Source organism: Ovis canadensis, chromosome 4, assembly GCF_042477335.2.
Source record: "Ovis canadensis isolate MfBH-ARS-UI-01 breed Bighorn chromosome 4, ARS-UI_OviCan_v2, whole genome shotgun sequence".
Lineage (NCBI taxonomy): Eukaryota > Metazoa > Chordata > Mammalia > Artiodactyla > Bovidae > Ovis > Ovis canadensis.
This window is the reverse complement of record NC_091248.1, coordinates 34160474-34183293: the sequence shown is the minus strand read 5'-3', so window position 1 is coordinate 34183293 and position 22820 is coordinate 34160474. Positions and strand designations below refer to the sequence as shown.

The 22820-nt window shown below is 37.0% G+C and overlaps 1 protein-coding gene across 1 annotated transcript in view; it reads left to right on the top strand.

Moving 5' to 3' along the window:
* Positions 1 to 22820, top strand: part of THSD7A (thrombospondin type 1 domain containing 7A) — a 478593-nt gene that overhangs the window by 352395 nt on the left and 103378 nt on the right. The gene's annotated exons all lie outside the window — the stretch shown is intronic.

Below are 22820 nucleotides of genomic sequence, written 5' to 3'. Positions count from 1 at the left end.
GTAGGCGTGGAAGCTGGAACCTACAAGGTGACTGAATGAGTAATAAAATGATCAGGATACAAATGAACCAAATATAATAATAACCATATAAATCAAGGAGCATCCTCATGCTTAGTAGTAAAGTGCATTCTCTTTGCTATGAAAATATTAAATTAACAGAGAAACTTAAAAATGAAAACATCAAAACACATGTATTTTTTGCAGTGTCCCTCAGTGAGATTGCCTGTACATGCTGGTAACTCTGCTTTAGTCTTGCTTCAGGAACACTGTTGTTGCTGTAGGATCTCTTTATCCCTGTGTGGTTCTCATAGAGTTTTATATAATTTGCTTCAAAAGTACTTTTCAAAACAGGTGCTATTTTTAAAGCACTCTTAGCGCCTCCATCCCTTAATTCCAAATGCTTACCATGCCAAGTCACTACCAAAAGGACAAGAAAATAAGCACTGAACACCACAGATACATAAATCTCAACCTGCAATGCACGACCCAGTACTGCAATAACTGCACAAATGCCATTCAGCTAGCTTGCTTCATTTCCTCATTATACTGACTCCTCCATCAGTTTTAACCAACTACAATTTCCCGTGACCCTATTCACCAAACAAACATGCCAATGTTATATGCATTTCTTTTTCATTCTAATGGAAAGGAGTCTCTCCCTGAGTTCACCTAAATCTTTTTATTATATAAATTCTCCAGTGTATTTAAATATTTTTTACCTTAAATATATTTTCTGCTTTTAATAAAATTTAATGTTTCTGTCTGTGGCACCTCTTTTATTCCCAACTGTACTATAAAACTGATTTGCCTTTATCTTCAAAGTCTTCTGCTTTGATCATTTGAATTCAAAAAAGAGTCCCACAGATGCATGGATAAAAAAGGATGTGGGGTGTGTGTGTGTGTGTGTGTGTGTGTGTGTGTGTGTGTGTAGTTGTTCAGTCGCTCAGTCATGTCTGACTCTTTGTGACCCCTTGGACTGCAGCATACCAGGCTTCCTGTCCTTCATTCTCTCCCAGAGTTTCCTCACATTCATGTCCAGTGAGTCGATGATGACATCCAACCATCTCATCCTCTGTCACCTCCTTCTCCTCCTGCCCTCAGTCTTTCCCAGCATCAGGGTCTTTCCCAGTGAGTTGGCTCTTCGCATCAGGTGGCCAAAGTATTAGAGCTTCAGTTTCAGCATCAGTCCTTCCAATGAATATTCAGGGTTGATTTCCCTTAGGATTGACTGGTTGGATCTCCTTGCAGTCCAAGGGACTCTCAAGAGTCTTCTCCAATACCACAGGTCAAAAGCATCAATTCTTCAGTGTTCAGCCTTCTTTATGGTCCAGCTCTCACATCCGGACATGACTGTATATAACTGAATGTTATTCTGTCATGAAAAGGGAAATAGTCTGCCATTTGCTTTGGACCTTGAGCATATTGTGCTGGTAGGATTAATCAGACAGAGAGAAAGTACTGTGTGGTGTCACTTATATGAAAAATCTAAAAAAATAAAAATAAACTGTAAAAATAAAAACAGAGTAGAATGGTGGTTACCAAAGAATGAGGAAGGATAAGTTTGATTGCGTTTAAGAGTACAGACTTGTTACTCTTACCATGGTAAATAAGCTGTGGAGATCCAAGTACAGTATGATGAATATAGTGAATAATACTATGCTATAATTACATAATGTGATAATATTACTTCAGTGACAGTCATATTATATATGTATCAAAGTTAACATGTTTTGCATCCTGAATTTATAAATCTTAACATGTCAATTTCATCAAATAGAAGTAATTCCTTTACAATGTAATATTCTTGGAAGCATAGATTATAGCTGTGCTAAGTCCCTTCAGTCATGTCCAACTCTTTGCGACCCAATGGACTGTAGCTGTCCAGGTTCCTCTGTCCTTGGGATTCTCCAGACAAGAATACTGAAGTTGGTTGCCATTCTCTTCTCCAGGGGATCTTCCTGACCCAGGGATTGAATCTGAGTCTCCTGCATTGCAGGTGGATTCTTTACAGTCTGAGCCACCAGAAAAGCCCATTTAGGTTGTAGCTGAGTTCTTCTGAAATACTTAAATCATTCCTACTTTAAGTTGAAAAGGCAAAAGGAATTACTCTCTCACATCAAATATTGGAAATGGATGTTTGCGGTTAGTGATCATTTGTTTCTAAGACATTTTAGAGAGAAGAATTAGAACAGCTGATGAAATGCAGTGGACTATACTGCAAAATGTGTTTACCAACTGGGTAATCAGAGACTTCCATGCTCTCTTTGAAGCAGTGCTGGATTGGGGATTGGCTTTGTTTGAATTGCTTTCTCAAGAGCTACTTCATTTCTAATGTGTCCTGAAGAAATGGAATGGGGTGAATTTCTATCAATACCATTTACTGGAAGGTATACCAGAACATCTTGCTTATCTCATCAGATATATGTCTATTAAAATTACCTTATTGATTTATGTTGATTAGTTTAATTTCTGGATTCATGGCATCTGTGTGGTCTTCTGTAATGAAGTCTCACAGTTACTTAACTTCACACTTCCTTTATTTACATAGATTCAGTTGCTCTTATCAAACCCATAACTTTTTCTTGTCTTTCCTACTCCAAAGTTGTTGACTTTGGTTCTACTCTTCATTGGCTGAATTTCTTCACTATTTCTTTTGTTTTGTTTCAAGAAAATTCTGTGTTTTTAACCCCATGTGTGCTCCAGTGAGATTTACTGTTTCTGTATTTGATTCAGAGTTTCCTCATTTGCAAAAGCAAGATAGTATTTTCTGCTTCTCAAGATTATTTTAAGCAGTTTACATAGCACAATTATCTTGGACTTGGAAGAAGTGGAATTTGTGTTTCTTGGTGCATCAGATAATTGAGCACAGTGTGGTGAAGGGATATCTATAATCTCTGTAATGGCCTCGTACATAAGAAAATAACAGATATTTCTTCCCTGAACCCTTAACTTCATATGCTCACTGAATGAATAGTAGAAATCCAGCTATATCATCAACAATGTGGTGTGACCCTGGGCAAGTCTTTCCTTTTCTATGGCCCCCCCGTCTTTAAACCGAATCACTTCCATATCTTTTGTTTCCACACTTTTCTACGTAAACAACAGTCTTTAATTGGAGAATTACAAGATATCAATCACGTATTATTCAACTTCCACACCTTAGTTTCCTTTTCTGTAATACAGATATAGTAATCATATGCACTTTGTTGGATTGTTAGAGAATTGCAATTAGCTAAAACCTGTAACACACTTGCCTAACACATAGCAATGTTCAAAGGTCAGCAATGATCATTTCCAGAATGTGATTTTATGTTCATGTCCTTTTGAGTAGAAAGAGAAGTGTAGTGTTCTCATATGATTATAGCATTTGTTTATACTTCTGACTATAGAATTTATCACTTGAAAAATTTATGATCTTAGAATATTACTGACAAGTTTCCTCTGTAGGTCTTTATTGTTATTCTAGGCATTGACTTGCCAGTAACTTGCCTAAAAATCTCAACTCTCCAAATCCCCTGTTATTTTGAGTCTGTGTATTTCATCTCATGCATTCCCCCAAGGCTTTGTAAGTCCATCCAAACCCAAGCGGAGTAGCTTATTATTCATGCCCTCGGGGTAAAGACTTCAAAAGTCTTAGCACATTAGCTATGGAACTCATTCTGCCTGCATCTTCTCTCCTTGTTTGATCACATAGGCAGCCTCTAGTCTATCTTTTGGATGTACACATAAGCTGAGTACTTTTTAAGATTTCTCTAGTTCAATAGTGGTTTTGATTTTTTTAGTGGCTTCTGGAGAGCATTATCTTGGCATACAATGCTAAAAGATATAGTTTTACAATAGAAAGTATTCACACTTGTTTTTTTTTTTTTTATCTTCATTGATACTCTAGCAGCTACTTATAGAACTGGGGGATAAAAGTGCTGTCAGTTTGTAAGTGAGTGTAATCATGGTTTCCTTAGTATTTAGGCTGATTTTTAGTAAAAGAGTTAGACATAAACTGTTGTTTATGTCTCTTCTTTCTTTATTTGCTTACCCAATTATTATTTTTAACATTTATCCTCATTAAGCATTAGGGCCAATGCTCCTTAAAGCTTTGTTCCCTGGTTACTGCATGTGTTCTGAACCTCAGATTATGAAAGTACAATGTAAAATAGCATATGCATGCAGGGTGTTAAAAATAAATCAAAAGGTGAGATTATAAATCAGATAAAATTTTATCTGAAAAAGGATTGCTTTGTAAGCCAATTATTTTTATTCTTTTGCTTTTTTTAACTCTCCTCCTGAATGTTTTGTTTTTGACAAATTATCAGGCTCCAAGCTTGTAAAAAGAGATGTATCAAAGGTCAAGTTGCTTATAAAAGCATAACTGAAATGTCAGAAACAGTTACGCTGCATAGAAAAATAAACCTCCAAAGAAATTAAGCCTCCATTTGTTAAAAGTTGTGACTTTACTGTGGTTTCATTTCTCAAAGTTATACTGTTTTCAGATTGTAATATGCTACATGGAATTGGTCTAATATAAGGGTAGATTATACTCTGAAAGAAAAAGAAAATATATTTTGAAAAATGCATTAGTATATAGATTTAGGTAAAATATAAACCCATTTCTTTTACCAGTTTTTAATCGTGTCTGTAAGATACTTATGCCTGGAATTTGTCATGTTATGATGGAGAAAATATGAGCGTTGGAGTCCAGGAATGTGGGCTTGAAATCCTGCCTCTGCTTTAAATAGCTGATGAATTGGGGCAGAGTTGAAATTAAAAAAAAAAAAACAAACCTTTCTCTTTTTCAAGTATTGTAAAATGTGACTAACAAAATATTTACCTATTGTCACGATGATCATTTGCTAGACATTTACGAGGTACTCAGAAATGTTATTTCATCTCCCTTAATTTAGAATGTAATAATCAGTGCAAAGCTATTATAGATTTCTAAACAGAAAAGAAACACGAGAGATTATCTTACCTTGAATTGCAGTGGTAGATAGATTTAGATTTAGACTGGGGAGAACTTTAAGGCTCTTGAGTTCAAATGCATAATTTTTTTTGTTTCTTTACTTTTTTCTTTTAAAACTATAATGGAAACACTAGGAATTAAAAGAACAGAACTTATAAATAAATTATTGCTTATACTCAAGCCTTTCCTTTGTAATACTTAACAAAGTATTCATTGACCAAGACACAAACTCAGACCAATTTGAAAAGATGCCTTAATCTGTCAGTCTGTTTTTAGAAAGCAGTGTGCTTTTTTTGTGTACAAGCCAGCACACACCAACTGAATATTAGCATCATATTTACCTGATAAAATTGTGTAATATCTTTAGCCTAATCTAGTTATGTTTCAATTTTAGAAAACATTTACTCTTTCCTGTAAGAGCAGAGTTTCCACTAATGTATACCAATGCTTGCTTTTACATTTCAGATCAAATTATATCACATATATATTGGTATAAATGTGTATATGTGTTCCTTCAGAGCAGCAATTGTATTTTATTGATTTATGATTAAATAGCCCACCTACACTCATCAAAGTATCTTATAAACAAAATGATATTACCCCCAAATGTCTTTATTAGGAAACCACTACTATAGAACTTCATTACTTAGTCTGTTTATAGAAGATGAAGTAAAAAAAAAAAAAAAGAGCCCACTCTGATTTACTTATGTCTGCTTAAAATACCTAAATTATCTCTTTAGCTCGGGGCTTGAGATGAACAACAACAAAAGTTATTTAAGAGAAATTAAGGTGATGCAATGGGCCAGTGTTATTGACTTTTAATTAAATAAGTACACATAAGTGTTAGTCCCAAATATGACTATGAGAATTTGGTTTGAACTATTAGACCATTCTTCCTTCTATCTGTCCTTCCTCAGAAATAAGTAAACAGAATAGCTCCTGAACACTGATGTACCAGAATCACTTAGGGATTTTCCCCCAAAAATGTATTGAAATGTAATTGACATGTAACATTATATAACTTTGAGAAGTACAAGATGTTTATCTGATACACTTATATACTACCATTTGGTGTTAGCATCATGCTAAGTGAAATGTCAGAGAAAGACATGTACAATATGATCTCACTTATATGTAGAATCTGAAAAAGCTGTAATTTCCAAGGGCTTGGGTAAGCAGTAATGAGGAGACATTAGACAAAAAGTACAAACTTCAAGTTAGAAGATGCATGAGTTCTGGGGATCTAAGGCACAATGTTATGGTTATAAATAACAACACTATGTCATATATGTGAAAACTGCTAAGAGAGTAGATCCTAAATGTTCTCCCCACCAAAAAAAAAAAAAAAAAGATAATGTTATGATGTGATGGTAGTGTCAGGGATCTTCTTAAATAAATGCTTCTGAGATCTTGTTGTGTAGATCCAACTGAGTAGTTGTGTAATGGGACCTGAAGACGAGAATATTTAGAACTGTTGCCACTCCCCACCTTCCCCCAGGTTCAGAAAACTGTGAACTAGAGTAGTTTTTCTATCTTTGCTCTGATTCTTGTTCTCGTTGGCCTTTAATTTTGACTTGTGTTGACTGGTTCCTGAGTTCCATTCCGGCTCATCTTTAACCAACCAACTCTTGTTTTATTAGTACAGATATTAATTTTTTATAGCACTCTCATGTTTACTTCCTACAAATACTCATTAATCATGGCTTGGCTTTGTTTGATCTTAACAGAGGCTTTCTGTTTCAGTTGTTGAACTCTTTTTCTACCAACTGTAGCTATGCTTTTTCATTATTATTATTATTGTTACAAACTCATGATTGTTTTTAGGTCTGAGATGGTCCTGAGCAACATTTTATGAATGTTTACTCTTGAGGAAATGGGCTGGTAGTTTGCAACAATCTGTGATTTTCAGTGTGGAAGTGAACAGCTTTTGGATCAATTAATAGGATCACATTTCTCCCATCAGTTCAGTTCAGTTCAGTCACTTTCAGTTCAGTTCAGTTCAGTCACTCAGTCATGTCCGACTCTTTGCGACCCCATGAATTGCAGCATGCCAGGCCTCCCTGTCCATCACCAACTCCTGGAGTTCACTCAGACTCACGTCCATCAAGTCAGTGATGCCATCCAGCCATCTCATCCTCTGTCGTCTCCTTCTCCTCCTGCCCCCAATCCCTCCCAGCATCAGAGTCTTTTCCAAGGAGTCAACTCTTCGCATGAGGTGGCCAAATTACCAGAGTTTCAGCTTTAGCATCAGTCCTTCCAATGAACACCCAGGACTGATCTCCTTTAGAATGGACTGGTTGGATCTCCTTGCAGTCCAAGGGACTCTCAAGAGTCTTCTCCAACACCAAAGTTCAAAAGCATCAATGCTTCGGCGCTCAGCTTTCTTCACAGTCCAACTCTCACATACATACATGACCACTGGAAAAACCATAGCCTTCAGTTGCTTAGTCATGTCCAACTCTGCGACCCGATGAACTGCAGCATGCCAGGCTTCCTGGTCCGTCACCAACTCCCAGAGCCTACTCAAACTCATGCCCATCGCATCAAAGATGCCATCCAACCATCTCATCCTCTGTTGTCCCCTTCTCCCCCCACCTTCAATCTTTCCCAGCATTGGGGTCTTTTCAAATAAGTCAGTTCTTTGCATCAGGGGGCCAAAGTATTGGAGTTTCAGCTTCAGCATCAGTCCTTCCAGTGAATATTCAGGACCGATTTCCTTTAGTTTTGAGTGGTTGGATCTCCTTGCAGTCCAAGACACTCTCAAGAGTCTTCTCCAGTACCGCAGTTCAAAAGCAATTTCTTCCATCAGTGAAGCTTTATTTTCCCTAGGATTCTTTTCTGTGATTTACTAGCAGATACTCCACTAGAGTTATCCATGTTAAAGAGACAGACTGTGACTTAGCTGTAACTCTGAGCCCACAGTTTTCATGGTTCAAACTCTATTTCTACATTTCTAGTGTGCAAAATGGAAGATCTTGGAAAAATTTAATGGTGATGGTTAATTATTTGAGTTAATTTCTGCTTCAGAGCCTTCTGTATAGAACAGTCTCCTATATTTTACTGTTCTTTCTTCCTGATTTCCAGTCACTTAGCTTTCATTCCCTCAAAACTGTGTTCAAATTTCACAATGTCTCCCTTTGAAAACTGTGTGGTCTCTGATCACTGATCAATTCTATCAGTGAGCCAAATTTCACACTATATTTATTTTGTATTTATTTTTATTATAGATTACTTTTATTAATTTTTATTGAAGTATAGTTACTTTACAGTGTTGTGTTAGTTTCTTCTGTACAGCGAAGTGTATAAATAACATGTATACATATATGCTCTCTTTTTTGGATTTCCTTCTCTTTTAGGTTGTCACAGAGCACTGAGTTCCCTGTGCTATACAGTAGATTCTCATTAGTTGTCTATTTTATACATAGTATCAATACTGTATATATATGTCAGTCTCAATTTCCCAATTCATCCCACCCACCCACACATCCCCCCAGATAGCTCAATTGATTATGAATCTGTCTGCAATGCAGGAGACCCCATTCGATTCCTGGGTCAGGGAGATCTGCTGGAGAGGGGATAGGCTAACCACTCCAGTATTCTTGAGCTTCCCTGGTGTCTCAGCTGGTAAAGAATGTGCCTGCAGTGTGGGAGACCTGGGTTCGATCCATGCGTTGGGAAGACCCCCTGGAGAAGGGAAAGGCTACCCACTCTAGTATTCTGAACTGGAGAATTCCAGTCCATGGGGAATTAGTTCTTGGGGAAATAGTCCAGGGGGTCGCAAAGTGTCAGACACGAATGAGTGACTTTCACTTTCACCCATCCCCCCTTGGTGTCCATGCATTTATTCTCTACATTTCCACTTCTGCTTTGCAAATAAGATCATCTCTACCATTTTTCTAGATTCCACGTATATGTGTTTATGTGCAATATTTATTTTCTGTTTCTGACTTACTTCACTTTGTATGACAGTCTCTAGCTCCATCCACATCTCTGCAAATGGTACAGTTTTGTTCCTTTTCATGGGTAAGCAATATTCCATTATATATACGTATACCTCATACTCTTTATCCATTCATCTGTTGATTGACATTTAGGTTGCTTCCATGTCCTAACTTTTGTAAATAGTGCTGCAGTGAAGACTGGGTTACATGTGTCTTTTGGAATTATTTTCTCTGAGTATATGCCCAGTAGTGGGATTCCTGGGTCATATAGTAGTTCAAAGGACTTCCCTGTTGGTTCAGACAATAATCTGCCCACAATGTGGGAGACCCAGGTTCAGTCCCTGGGTTGGGAAGATCCCCTGGAGAAGGGAATGACAACCCACTCCAATATTCTTGCCTGGAGAATTCCATGGACAGAGAAGCCTGGTGGGTTACAGTCCATGAGGTTACAGAGTCAAACACGATTGAGTGACTAACACTTCACATCATGGTAGTTCTAGTTGTAGTTTTTTGTTTGTTTGTTTGTTTTTTTAAGAAACCTCCATACTGTTCTCCATAGTGGCTGTATCAATTTACATTCCCATCAGTAGTGCAAGAAGGCTCTCTTTTCTCCACACCCTCTACAGCATTTATTGTTTGTAGATTTTTTTTTAATAGTCGCCATTCTGATGGGTGTGAGGTGATACCTCATTGTAGTTTTGATTAGCATTTCTCTAGTGAAGAAAGCTGAGCTCCGAAGAATTGATGCTTTTGAACTGTGGTGTTGGAGAAGACTCTTGAGAGTCCCTTGGACTGCAAGGAGATCCAACCAATCCATTCTAAAGGAGATCAGTCCTGGGTGTTCTTTGGAAGGACTGATGCTAAAGCTGAAACTCCAATTCTTTGGCCACCTCATGCGAAGAGTTGACTCCTTGGAAAAGACTCTGATGCTGGGAGGGATTGGGGGCAGGAGGAGAAGGGGATGACAGAGGATGAGATGGCTGGATGACATCACCAACTCGATGGACATGAGTTTGTGTAGGCTCTGGGAGTTGGTGATGGACAGGGAGACCTGGCGTGCTGCAATTCATGGGGTCACAAAGAGTTGGACATGACTGAGCGACTGAACTGAACTGAACTGAACGATTAGTAATGTTAAGCATCTTTTCATATGTTTGTGGGCCATCTGTTTACCTTCTATGGAGAAATGTCTAGTTCTTCCACTTTTTTTGAATTGGGTTATTTGCTTTTTGATATTGAGCTGTGTGAGCTGTTTGTATATTTGGAGACTAATCCCTTGTCAGTCACTTCATTTGCAAATATTTTCTCCCATTCTATGGATTATCTTTTCATTTTTATTGATGAACATTTTATGTGATAAATATAGTATCTCTAAATCATTTGGTCTCCTTAATCCTGGCAAGATTTCAAAGTCAGATATAGGTCTGCGTAATATTTTTCTGTAATTTTTCCATTACTCCATAGACTTGTTTGTGCATTGTGATCTTCTAATAGCTACTTGTAGAGTAACTATACTTTATATTTTTGTGAATATAAAAGAGATCCCAAAATGTAAGAATGCTTGAAGATGGTAAAACAAGAAAATTTACAAATTGCCATTGTTTTTTAATGTAGTCCTAAATGGCCTCCCTGAGGGCTCAGCAGGTAGAGAATCCACCTGCAGTACAGGAGATGCAGGTTTGACCCCTGGGTCAGGAAGCTCCACTGGAGAAGGGCATGTATCCGGCTCCAGTGATCTTGCCAGGAAAATCCCATGGGCAGAGGAGCCTGGTAGGCTACAGTCCATGGGGTCACAAAAAGTCACACATGACTGAAGCATCGGAGCACAGCACATCCAAAGAGTTGATAAAGGCTTGGAGTCATCTTTTTCCAAGCAGTGTGGTCTCCTGAGCCTAATCTTGTTGAAAGCATACCCAGAGTATTGGAAATGGATTTGTTGGACAAGGTATGTCAAATGGTGACAGATGGTGGAATGTCTTAAAACACAACAGACAGGAATGCACGCTTGATCTAGAAAACTACAGGGAATCATTAGAGGGTGTAATACAATCACAGCAATGTGGCTGGCTGACTGGTGGATAATTTGCAGGAAAGATTGGAAATGTGAAACTCTCTCAGAGAAAGAATGAGAGGTAACCAAGACCTGAAAAAAGGAAAAACAGAAGTTTGAAAAGAGCAAAACAAAAGGGAAAGCCACTCCCAGCGCCCTCATCCTCAAAGAGCCTTGCAGAGTTGTAAGAGGGACTAACTGGGATACAGCCTGTCAGATGCCTTAGTGGGACAGAGGATGAGTCTGAAATGATCAACACAGGAGTTGTATTTCATTTCCAAGTACATGGGATTCTATGGAAATGCTTGATATGAAACTGTGTATTCACATAAGCTTTTAAAGTTAATTAAACCAATAGGTGATAATAAATAGGACTGTTCTGTTGGTGGTATTGATAATGCTTCAAAATGACCCTAAGGTACAATTGCTTTTATTTAGTAACATAATTTCTCTCATTTAGTACTGTAAAACAGTTCAGTGTAACTGTATCACTGCACCTCCAAAGAAGCTTTCTCTTCCCTTGTCTAGAAGATGCCTGTGAGGCTTAATGACTAAAAGTAGTTGTTTGCAGCTATTTAATGTACAGTTTTTAGAAGTTGCATAGGGAAGGGACTGAAGGAAGATTATAGGATGCCACAGGTCTTGGTACTTCTGCTTATCACTATGATCTAAATATTATCTAATATAACCTTAGATTTTTAAATTTTTGATTGAGGCCCAGAATACATTTATAATACAACTCTAGATAATTTTCAGAATATGAGATTTAATATCTAATGCTCATAATTACATAAATTGGCTTTTCCAAAGGTTTCTGTATTTTCCCACAACCTTAGCACTTTAACAAAAAGAAAAATACAAAATTACTGAATGGTGAAGTTTATGATGTGAGTCTAGTGCAATGATATTTGCTAATACCTTTCTGCAAGCCCACTTATAACCAGAATTAGGGGGGAGATGATTAAGCATGTTAATGCAAGTGCATTGAAAAACATGGTGTTTTGAATGGAGTAGATCCATTTCTACAAGGGTGCAGGGAGGGATGTTCAACTCCTCCACAGACAGAAGGAGATAAAATACGCATGATATTGCTATAATATGTAACTTTTTTCATCTGTGCACCAGACATTGAGCTAGGCACAATTAAAACATTTTTCTCATTTAATATGCACACCAGCACCATAAACAAGTTTCTCATTTAATATGCACACCAGTACCATAAATATTTTGGCCTTTCCTGGTGGCTCAGTCAGTAAAGAATCTGCCTGCAATCCAAGAGACCCGGGTTCAACCCCTGGATTGGGAAGATTTGGAGAAGGAAATGGCAACCGGCTCCACTATTTGTGCCTGGAAAATCCCATGGACAGAGAAGCCTGGCAGGCCGCAGGCAGTGGGGTCACAAGAGTCGGATACAACTTAATGACTAAACCACCACCATCATAAATATTTAACTTCCATTTTGCAGATTAGGAAACTGAATCTCACAGCAATTAAATAACTTTCCCAAGAACACATAGTAGTTAAGTGATAGAGGCAGTATTTGCACCAGGGCTATTTCACTTCTAGTTAACTAAAAATGTAAATTTGGAAGAGATGATGTTAACATTATAGATAATTTCAAACTCAGAAACGAGACTGAAGTCACAAGAAAGAGCAAATCAAGAATGAAAATATGAAATTGAAACGAACTGAGGAACTAAGAATGAATTAAGCTTTCTTTAACCTTGAATAATGCCAGAGGTAAAATCATTATTTGATTTGCCTAGAGTTTCCATGGAGTGAAATGTTAGTTGCTCAGTCATGTCCAACTCTTTGCAACCCCATGGACTGTAGCCCACTAGGCTCCTCTGTCCATGGAATTCTTCAGGCAAGATTACTGGAGTGGATAGCCATTCCCTTCTTCAGGCGATCTTCCTGACCCAGAGCTCAAACCCAAGTCTTTTACATTGCAGGCAGATCCTTTATTATCTGAGCCACAAAGGCTTCAGAGAATTTCTATAGTGCTTTTATAAACATGAGTCAGTTCACCTTCTAGTTACTAAAAATGAGCAAAGCACAGTTTTGTTCAGACAGATAAACAAAAGTATAACTGGAAAGAGCATAAAATAAAGTATTAATTTCAGTTAAGAAATACATTTCACACCTTTATTGCAAAACATGTACCTTCAGTTTTACCAGTAGCATATTTTACATATAGAGAATATGAGTTAAAAAATTCAACATGGTAGTTGACATTCAACAGAGGCAGAAGTCATGGACCTGATAACCATCTTTGCTGTTTACTTATTTTTCTGCCTAACCCCAAGTGAAATCCTTAACTAGAGTTGTTAGAAAAGGATGTCATTGATGTAGTAACAAAGAGTTGTTTGCCTAACACCCTATTCACTAAATGGGCAATTTGCACTACAAGTGCGCTAAGGTCAATGAAGCAAGAAATGCAAAGTTATGGTTATATTTAGTACTAAATTTTTATCATTTATTTATAACAAACCGGTCTACTTACTACACCTTGTTAGGTTTCTTCTCAAAAATGAAATTAAAGCTTGTATTACTTTTTATTTTATTTTATAGTTGATTTACAGTGTGTTAGTTTCAAATGTATAGCAAAGTGATTCAATTCTACACACACACACATATGTATATATATACATACATACATACATATATATATCTCCAGACTTCCCTGGTAGCTCAGCTGGTAAAGAATCCACCTGTAAAGAAGGAACCCCTGGTTTGATTCCTAGGTCGGGAAGATCCCCAGGAGGATAATAGGGTACCCATTCCAGTATTCTTGGACTTCCCTGATAGCTCAGGTGATAAAGATTCCGCCTGCAATGTGGGAGATACGGGTTCAAACCCTAGGTTAGGAAGATCCCCTGGAGGAGAGCATGACAACCCACTCTAGTATTCTTGCCTGGAGAACTCCTATGAACAGAGTAGCCTGGCAGGCTACAGTCCATGGGATTGCAAAGAGTCAGACATGACTGAGCTACTAAGCATAGCACAGCACATACATATATCAGTCCTTTTCTTGTGTAGGTTACTGTAGAATATTGATAAATTTCCTATGTTATACAGTAGGTCTCTGTTGATTATCTGTTTTATATATAGTGGTATGTGTATGTTAATACCAGACTCCTAATTTTTCCTTCCCTCCACCTTTCCCTATTGGCAATTGTTACTTTGTTTTTAAAGTCTGTGAGTCTATTTTGTAAAAAAGTTTATTTGTATCACTTTTTTAGATTCCACATATAAATGATAATATATGACATTTGTCTCTCTGTGTCTGACTTCAATTAGTATGATAATCTCTAGGCCCATCCATGTTGCTGTAAATGGCAGTATTTCATTCTTTTGAGAGCTGAATAATATTCCACTATATATATATATGTACAGCATTTTCTTTATCCATTCCTTTGTTGATGGACATTACAGTTTCTTTCATGTCTTGACTATTGTAAACAGTACTGCAGTGAACATTGAGTTGCATGTATCTTTTCAAATTATTATTTTCTCCAGGTATATGCCGAGGAAGAAGTAGGATCGTTGGGTCATATGGTAATTCTATTTTTAGTTTTTAAGGAACCCCCACACTATTCTCCATAGTGGTTGTACCAATTTACATTCCATCCAATAGTGTAGGAGGGCTCCTTTCTCTCCACACCTTCTCTAGCATTTATTGTTTGTGGACTTTTTGACAATGGCCGTTCCAATCAGTGTGACCTGGTTTTTTGATTTGCGTTTCTCTAATAAGTGATGTTGAGCATCTGGTGCTTTTTGGCCATCTGTACATCTTCTTTGGAGAAATGTTTATTTAGATCTTCCACCCATTTTTTAATTGTTTTTTTTTTAATATATTGAGTTTCATGGGCTCTTTGTATAATTTGAAGATTAATCTGTTGTCAGTGGCTTCCTTTGCAACTACTTTCTCCCATTCATGGGCTATCCTTGTTTTGCTACGGTTTCCTTTGCTGTACAAAAGCTTTTGAGTTTAATGAGGTCCAGTTTATTTATTTTTGTTTTTCATCTATGAATTGGATCCAAAAAGATATTGCTGCAGTTTGTGTCAAAGAGTGTTCTATGTTTTTCTCTAAGAGTGTTGTAGTATCAGGTCTTACATTTAGGTCTTTAATCCATTGTGTTTATTTTTGTATATGATGTTAGTGTTCTAATTTCATTATTTTGCCCGTAGCTGTACCGTTTTTCCAGCACAAATTATTGAAGAGACTGCTTTTTCCCCGTTGTATATTCTTGTTTCCTTTGTCTTAGATTAGTTGGCCATAGGTGCATGGGTTTATTTCTGGGCTTTCTAACCTATTCTATTGTATTTCTCTTTTTGTGCCATTACCATACTATTTTGATAACTGTAATGTTGTAATATCATCTGAAGTCAGACAGCCAGTTCTTCCATCTTTGTTTTTTTCTCTCAAGATTGTCTTGTCTATTCTGGGAGTTTTACATCCCCATACAAAGTTAAAAAAAAAAGTTTGTTCTAGTTCTATTAAAAATGTTGTTGGTAATTTGATTGGAATTGCATTGAATCTGTAGATTTCCTAGGGTAGTATTTTAACAGCATTGGTTCTTTCTATCTGAGAACATGATATATCTTTCCACCTGTTTGTGTCATCTATTTGATGATTTCTTTCATCAGCATCTTGTAGTTTTTAGGATACAAGTTTTTGTCTCCTTAGGTAAGTTTATTACTTTTGATACAGAGGTAAATAGGATTAGTTCCTTTAATTTGGCTTTCTGATCTTTTGTTGACAGTGTATAGAAATGCAACAAATTTCTGTGTGTTGATTTTGTATCCTACAACTTTACTGAATTCATTGGTAAGTCCCAGTAGTTTTCTGGTTAAAGCCTGTATTACTCACCACGTCAGAGCCTAGATTTGCAATGTGGCTGCTGTCAGGGAAGGAAGACGGTCTCTATCTCAGGGTCACTTGTCTCAGTTTTGCCTGGCATGTGAAAACAGGCTGAAGGTAACAAAACAACGGTGGCAATGAAAAGGACAGAGTGTGGACATAAAAGATAAGCTTATTAAGGATGGAAGGAGTTTAAAAAAGATGGTGAAAATGAAGGAAAATCCTGAAAAAAATGTATAGTATGAAGACCCTAATTTGTTTAAAGATATTTAAAAGTCAGTAGGTAATATGTATATAGTAAGAGTAGGTGAAGCTAAAGATAACATTCTTATGAATTACATATAAATTGGTCAAAATAAAAACTGCACCAAATTTTCACGGTAAGTCAGTCCTTATTCTAGACTGTTACACTGGAGAGAAGCTAAAATCAGCTATGCAGAAACACAAGGCATTTCTAAGCACTGGGGTGAGCCAGTGGGAAAACACTGGAGCATGTTAGAGGAGACTGATCAACGGGATGTTTTGAGCACATAGAGTTACTCCTGAGTCTGCAGATGTTTTTGTGTTTGTGTGATTAGATCGTCTGTGTTTGCTACTTGGTACCCAATGAAGAAACCAACCTACAGAGACTGGGAAATCAGGACACTATCTTTGATGTTTCCATGACAGAGATGGTTCCCAACTCTTGAGAAAGACATTTGCTGGGTTGTAAAACACTGACAAGAGGCTAGGAGAAGATTTACACTGATTTCAAAGAGGCAGAAAGGAAATTTACAATTAAAATTTTTCTAAAATAAATTATCTAAGAGAAGGGAGGTCAAGGGCCCAGAGTCAGGAAGAAATCTGTCTAAAATTTAGTCAAGCTGAGGGTAATGTTAAGGCTGTCTTAGTTACATTCTATTAATAGTAATCTGACAATTGGAAATGTATAATACCAGTGGCTTTTTCAGGAAAACAACAAATGTTCTGGGCTTTCCAATTCATTTTTTTCCTTATCCAACAAATATTTACTGCAAAACTCTTTTAAGTCTTAACAATAACTGAAAGAAGGGATCCAGATATAAAGATGTTGAATAAGAAGAGATCTCTGGTCAGAAGGTTCTCATAGGCTAATGGGGGAAAGGTGAGTAAACAGATAATTGTAAACAGTTTTCAACAATGTTATGTTTACAAAACTGCGAACAGAGAGGATAGCGCGTAACTCCACCTGGACAGTTGAAGAAAGTCAGAGGAGGTTCGTAGAGGAAGGAAATCCAGTCCTAAAGGACGACTTAGCAAGACGTGGGGCAGTGAGGCGTGGAGAACCATGTACACGAAATGACAGAGGAGCAAGAAAGCAGCGTGTCGGTTCCTGGAAAAGCAAATGGCTCTCATGGCGGGACTTCAGGGAAACCACGAGGCAGTGATGAGGAAGGAGGATGTTTTGTTTTCTGCCCTAGTGAGAATTTGGCCTTCAGCTGATAGGTATTGGGAAGACTGTGATGCTCATATTTGCATTTTAGAAATACCCCCTTGGGGTCAGGCTGGGTGATGGGCTGCGGAGGGAATGCCATGCTGCGGGGGACCAGAGCAAAGTGGGCAGTGATCTGGAAGAGAACATGGGGTCAGGCAATACTGAGCACATCAAATAAATCAGACCTGCTACTGAATGTGATCACAGAAGGAGTGCAGAGATTAAAACTGATTTAAAAACTTCTCTTTGAAGTAGAAGAGATGTGTAGCATCTCTTCAAGAAGGGGAATGAAAAAGAGTTACATAAGTTATGGGTCTTTTACTTCAATAAGTAGAGAGTGATTCTGAACCTACATATCTTACAGCTGTTTTAAAGTTCAGATAAGATGGTTATTTTAAAATGTTTTCTAGGAGATGTAGGCAAATAGGATCCTCCATTCTTTTCCTATCTCAATTCCCATCTCAATTCTTTATTACGTTTATATTGATTGTCAATATATAAGTAAGTATATAAATAATAGCTTTCACTTTCAAAAGTCCATATGAATTTTTAAGACAATTTCTGAAGAATACATTAGACATCAACAACTCAATAATAATTCTTACGGTGGCTCTAGAGTTTGTATATGTCTGGCAAGAGGAATCTGATCCCAAAGTTACAATATTAGAGACTTTCTAACTAGTGTGATTTAAAGTATATATATATTGACTGTATATCTGGTTTTCCTCTACTTTGATTTCTCCATTCTGCTTACCCGCATCTCAGTTTCATTACACTGATGAATTCTGATTTTACAATGCCTTCTGGAGGTGTATTGCACACAGTACTACTGGGACCGTTAAAAATCAACTATAACAATCTCCATATTTCTATGACTAAAAAATAATCAGGGTGATGCAAGTGACATTTATGGAATAGGACTAAATATATTTTTACAATAAAATATAGTTTATTATATTTTAATGTATCATATACATTCAAAATGTATTTAATGTATTAGTGTTGTGTTCTTAGTGACTCAGCTCCTAAACTATAAAAACCTTGACTCCATAAAAACCTTCATAAACCAAGGTTTGTCTTTTATATTACATTTACGCTTCACCACAATGAGTACAATAAACTTTTAGTATATACTTTTTCCAAGCAAAGAAAAAGTCTTAACTTCTGACCTCAGTTCTCATCGTGTTTTATTTCTCTGGAAATCTTAATGAATTTTTAGTTTAATTACTTCAAGCAGATGTTCAGTTCTCTTATAATATACTAAGAAACAGCAGAATGAAAGGAGATACTTTAGAAGAGTTAGATTTTGGTGGTATCTATGAAAATAGATTAAACAAGAGGACATTTGGGAGTTATTTCAAAGATGAAAAATACATGTTTAAATGGATTGAAATGGCAAATTATTAAGAATATTCTTAGGATTATATTTGTGAAGAAAAATGTTAAATGGGTATCACCAACTTAAATATTTAAATATATTTTTGAGTTCATAAAAATAAACTCAGGCATTTTCATCTTATTCCTCAACTTCTTGTTATGGGTTTCACAAACAAGGTTGAACAAAATATGCTTCAGTTAAGGCATCAGAGCAAGACTAAATTGTAATACGTAAACAATGATTCATTCCTTTATTTCTGTGTTATACATTTCATGTAAAATATGCATATTTTTAAGATTTGGTTAAAATGTCCAAAGCTTGATGTGGACTGAGGGGATGAGTATATTATCTAAAAGAAACGCAGTCCTTCCAAATTTTTCATGTTGGAAATGCCAAAAAATATAGCATATTTAATACAGGAAGGCAAGCATGAGGAGGATTCTAAATGTTGGCATCACATTCAGAATAACAAGAAATTAACCTCAGAAAAGGCTTCCCTGGTGGCTCAGACAAAAGAATCTGCCTGCAATGCCGGAGACCCAGGTTTGATCCCTGGGTTGGGAAGAGCCCCTGGAGAGGGAAATGGCAACCCACTCCAGTATTCTTGCCTGGAGAATCCTGTGGACAGAGGAGCCTGGTAGGCTCCAGTCCACAGGACTGCAAAGAGTCAGGACACAACTGAGCAAGTAGCACTTCACTTCAACTTCAGGAAGATTAAAGGAAAAACACAACAAAACAAAAAAGAAACAGGTTGTGTTCTGTGCCTGAATGAGTCGTAGAACAATGCTAGTCGCCGTAATGATAATCAGATGTGCCTGCCTGGAGTTATGGGGATGCACATTCAGATAATCAGAGTCTCAGATGGTTCTATAATGGAGACATATGGTGGTTGAAAGGGTCCTAATAATAGGGGGGTTGATATGGAAAAATGGAATTTCCATTTCTATGGAAAGATTATAAATTAACCTGATATTTTATATCTTTATGTTTGATTCACTGCTATATTTTCTCTGATAGTGTCATGCAAACAGTTTTTATCTCCTTAAAATAATGTTTATATATATGTAATCATATGGAAATGTTAATTGGACTTATTGTGGTGACTGTATATACCTAAAATTAATGTAGCATTATATGTCAATTATACCTAAAAAAAAAAAAAGATTGTTGTCACAATTAGCTGGGATGATGTGTATAATATTCGTGGCACAGTGCCTGACCAAGGATGGGCAGTCAGTAACTATTCATTGAATGACTGTTTTCACCCAGATATAGAGGCTTAAAAGGGTGTCTGACAGAGAAATGAATGATGTTAGGTATGAAATCTGGATGAATTTGTTTTATATGCTTCTCTTTCACAAGGCAGTTTGGTTCTAATCAAACCAGAAGAGAATAGGGGCTGAAAAATCTTAAAGCAATCCTTTTCTAGTTTTACCTGCATACAGATCACCCTGGAATCATTTGAAAATGAAAGTCACAATTTATGAGTGGTAACTGAGAGACTGCATTTCTGGCAAACTCCGGATTGTGCCACTGGCCATCCTCTGCATACACCTTAGCACAGTCCTCAAGCAGTGGAATACATGGCCATTGAAGAAATACTGTGCTTAAACCCATATGCGTCTAGTTCAGCCTTCTGTTCCCTAGAACAGTAACTTCAGGTTAATTAATTTATCTGTTTACATAGCAGAAGATTATTTCATGTCTACTAGGTGACTGGTGCTCTTCGGGTTCTAAGTATAAAATAATGAGCAAGGCAGATAAGAATCATGCCCTTATCAAACTCATACTCTAGTAGCAGGATCAGATACTAGACATGTAAACAATTCATTACAATAGTTTCTAGTGAAACTAGAAAATGAGGCTTTAAATTATTAGACTTGCTCACTAGTGAGTAAGACTCACTAAAATGAAAATAAAATGAAGCTACTATGAAATTGTATCTGGTCAGTCTCTGATAGCTCAGTTGGTAAAGAATCCTCCTGCAGTGCAGAAGACCCCATTTCAATTCCTGGGTTGGAAAGATCCCCTGGAGAAGGGAAAGGGTACCCACTTCAGTATTCTGGCCTGGAGAATTCCATGGACTGTATTCCATGGTAACACGAAGAGTTGGACACAACTAAGCGACTTTCACTTTCAAAGCTCCCCTCGCAGGGAGACAACTGAACTGAAACCTGCATGGTGAGAAGCAGTCTACTGTGTGAGGATCTGAAAGATTCCTAAAAAGTGAAGAGCAACGAGGCAACAGTGAAATTGGTCTGTAGGAGGAAAGGGGAAAAAGCCACTGTGGCTTTTTAGTACTGGTATTTGGATGCAAGACCAAGATGGGCAATCAGGAGCCGTTAGGGGACAAACAGGCAAGGTCACATGTGACAGAGCTCAGGGGGCAGGGGAGGAGTAAACTAAACGCTGAAATCTTGGAGGTCAGATCCAAAGTGGATCTTCAGAGCTCCACAGCGGGTTAAGGAGACTCTAGAAGGAATGCAACTACAGGAAAATATATTAACACGTAACTAAACCAAAAATGATGAGTGAAAAAGAGCTGACATCAGATGTGGGACACAAGTTGAAAAAAAAATTCAGAAAGCAAAAAAGGTTAAAATTGTATATCTCTTAGGCTTAAACTATGAGAGAAAGTGAAGTCAAAGTGTCGGTTACTCAGTCGTGTCCTTCTTTGTGACCTCATAGTCTGTAGCCCACCAGGCTCCTCTGTCCATGGGATTTCCCAGGCAAGAGTACTGGAATGGGTTGCCATTTCCTTCTCCATGGGATCTTCCCGACCCAGAGATCAAACCTGGGTCTCCTGCATTGTAGGCAAATTCTTTACTGCTTGAGCCATGAGGGAACTCAGATTTATGCTATGTGCAACAGAAATATATTACTTATGTCATCCAAATTAATGTAATAACACACAGGTAGCAGTCTTTCCTCAAATGCTACAGAATGAATTAAATTTTTCTGAGTAAAAATGATTAGGTAACTATTATAGAAAACAAAACTGTAGCCCCAAACTTGCCTTACATTTTACAGACTATTGGAAACAAAAGGGGGTGAAAGTAGATGAAACAATAAAAGATAACAACAAAGGAAATAAAACATATGCAAGTCACTCTTTGCACTAACAAAAAAAATCTAGTAAACACCAGAGTCATCATTGTTATTTAAATGATAAAATACTACATGCCTTGTATTATAATGATTTTTGTACTCTACCCTATAATCTGTCGTGTCATTTATGGGATATAAGGCAAACTCAAAAGAGATCTCGCTGGTCAGAGTAACTAAAGGAGAATGAATGATGTAATGATGACTCAGCTTCATTTTAGTGAGTCTTACTAGTGAGCAAGTCTAATACTTTAAATCCTTGCAAACTAGTGATTGTTAACATGTAAGTGCATTATAATTGACTTTTGATTTTGCCTGATGATTTAAAGCCCTACAAACTAGTAGCTATTTAATATGTTAGAGCATTTCCAATTGACTTCTGATTTTTTTGTCTTGTTTTTAAAATATATGAATAAACGACTGTCCATTAAAATGATCCTTCTAACCCTCCATCAGTGACAAAGCTGAGTTGTTTGCTTATAACAATGAACAAACGCAAGATTATCACCTTTTCTCATCTGAATGCATAATGCCTTAAAGCACACATTTCTGATATACTCATCCAGAATTATGGATATAGCCTATGGAAAAATGGCAAATTAATTTTGCTTGTTTGTATTTTGTGTTACTCTGTTTGAATGACCTCATTAGCTCCTACGCTTACCAGCTATCCAACAGAGTTCAGACTTTTTTCATACTGTATTTTGATCACTTATTTGTAATTATTCTAGGTTTCTTTGGCATTTATTAACAGCAACAAAATTTTCTTTCTCATTGGCCTTTTGTATATCTCACTTCATTCACTCAAAAAACACCAAATAAGTGCCAGACTCTAGGGCTTTGGGGTAACAGGAAGACTGAAGTGAGATGAAGCCAGAAACGGAAGCAAGAGCCATGGGGTTTGAAGTCTCATAAACTTTTGAGAAATCTAGCCTTATCTTAAGAGCAGAAGGAAACTACTGAAGAGCTTTAAGCACTGGAGTGACATCTTGCTTCTGCTATTTGTGTACCTTGTTTTTTTCTCCCCTTTCAAAATGGGATCGCTATAGCCAGTGGTTTTATAATACTGTC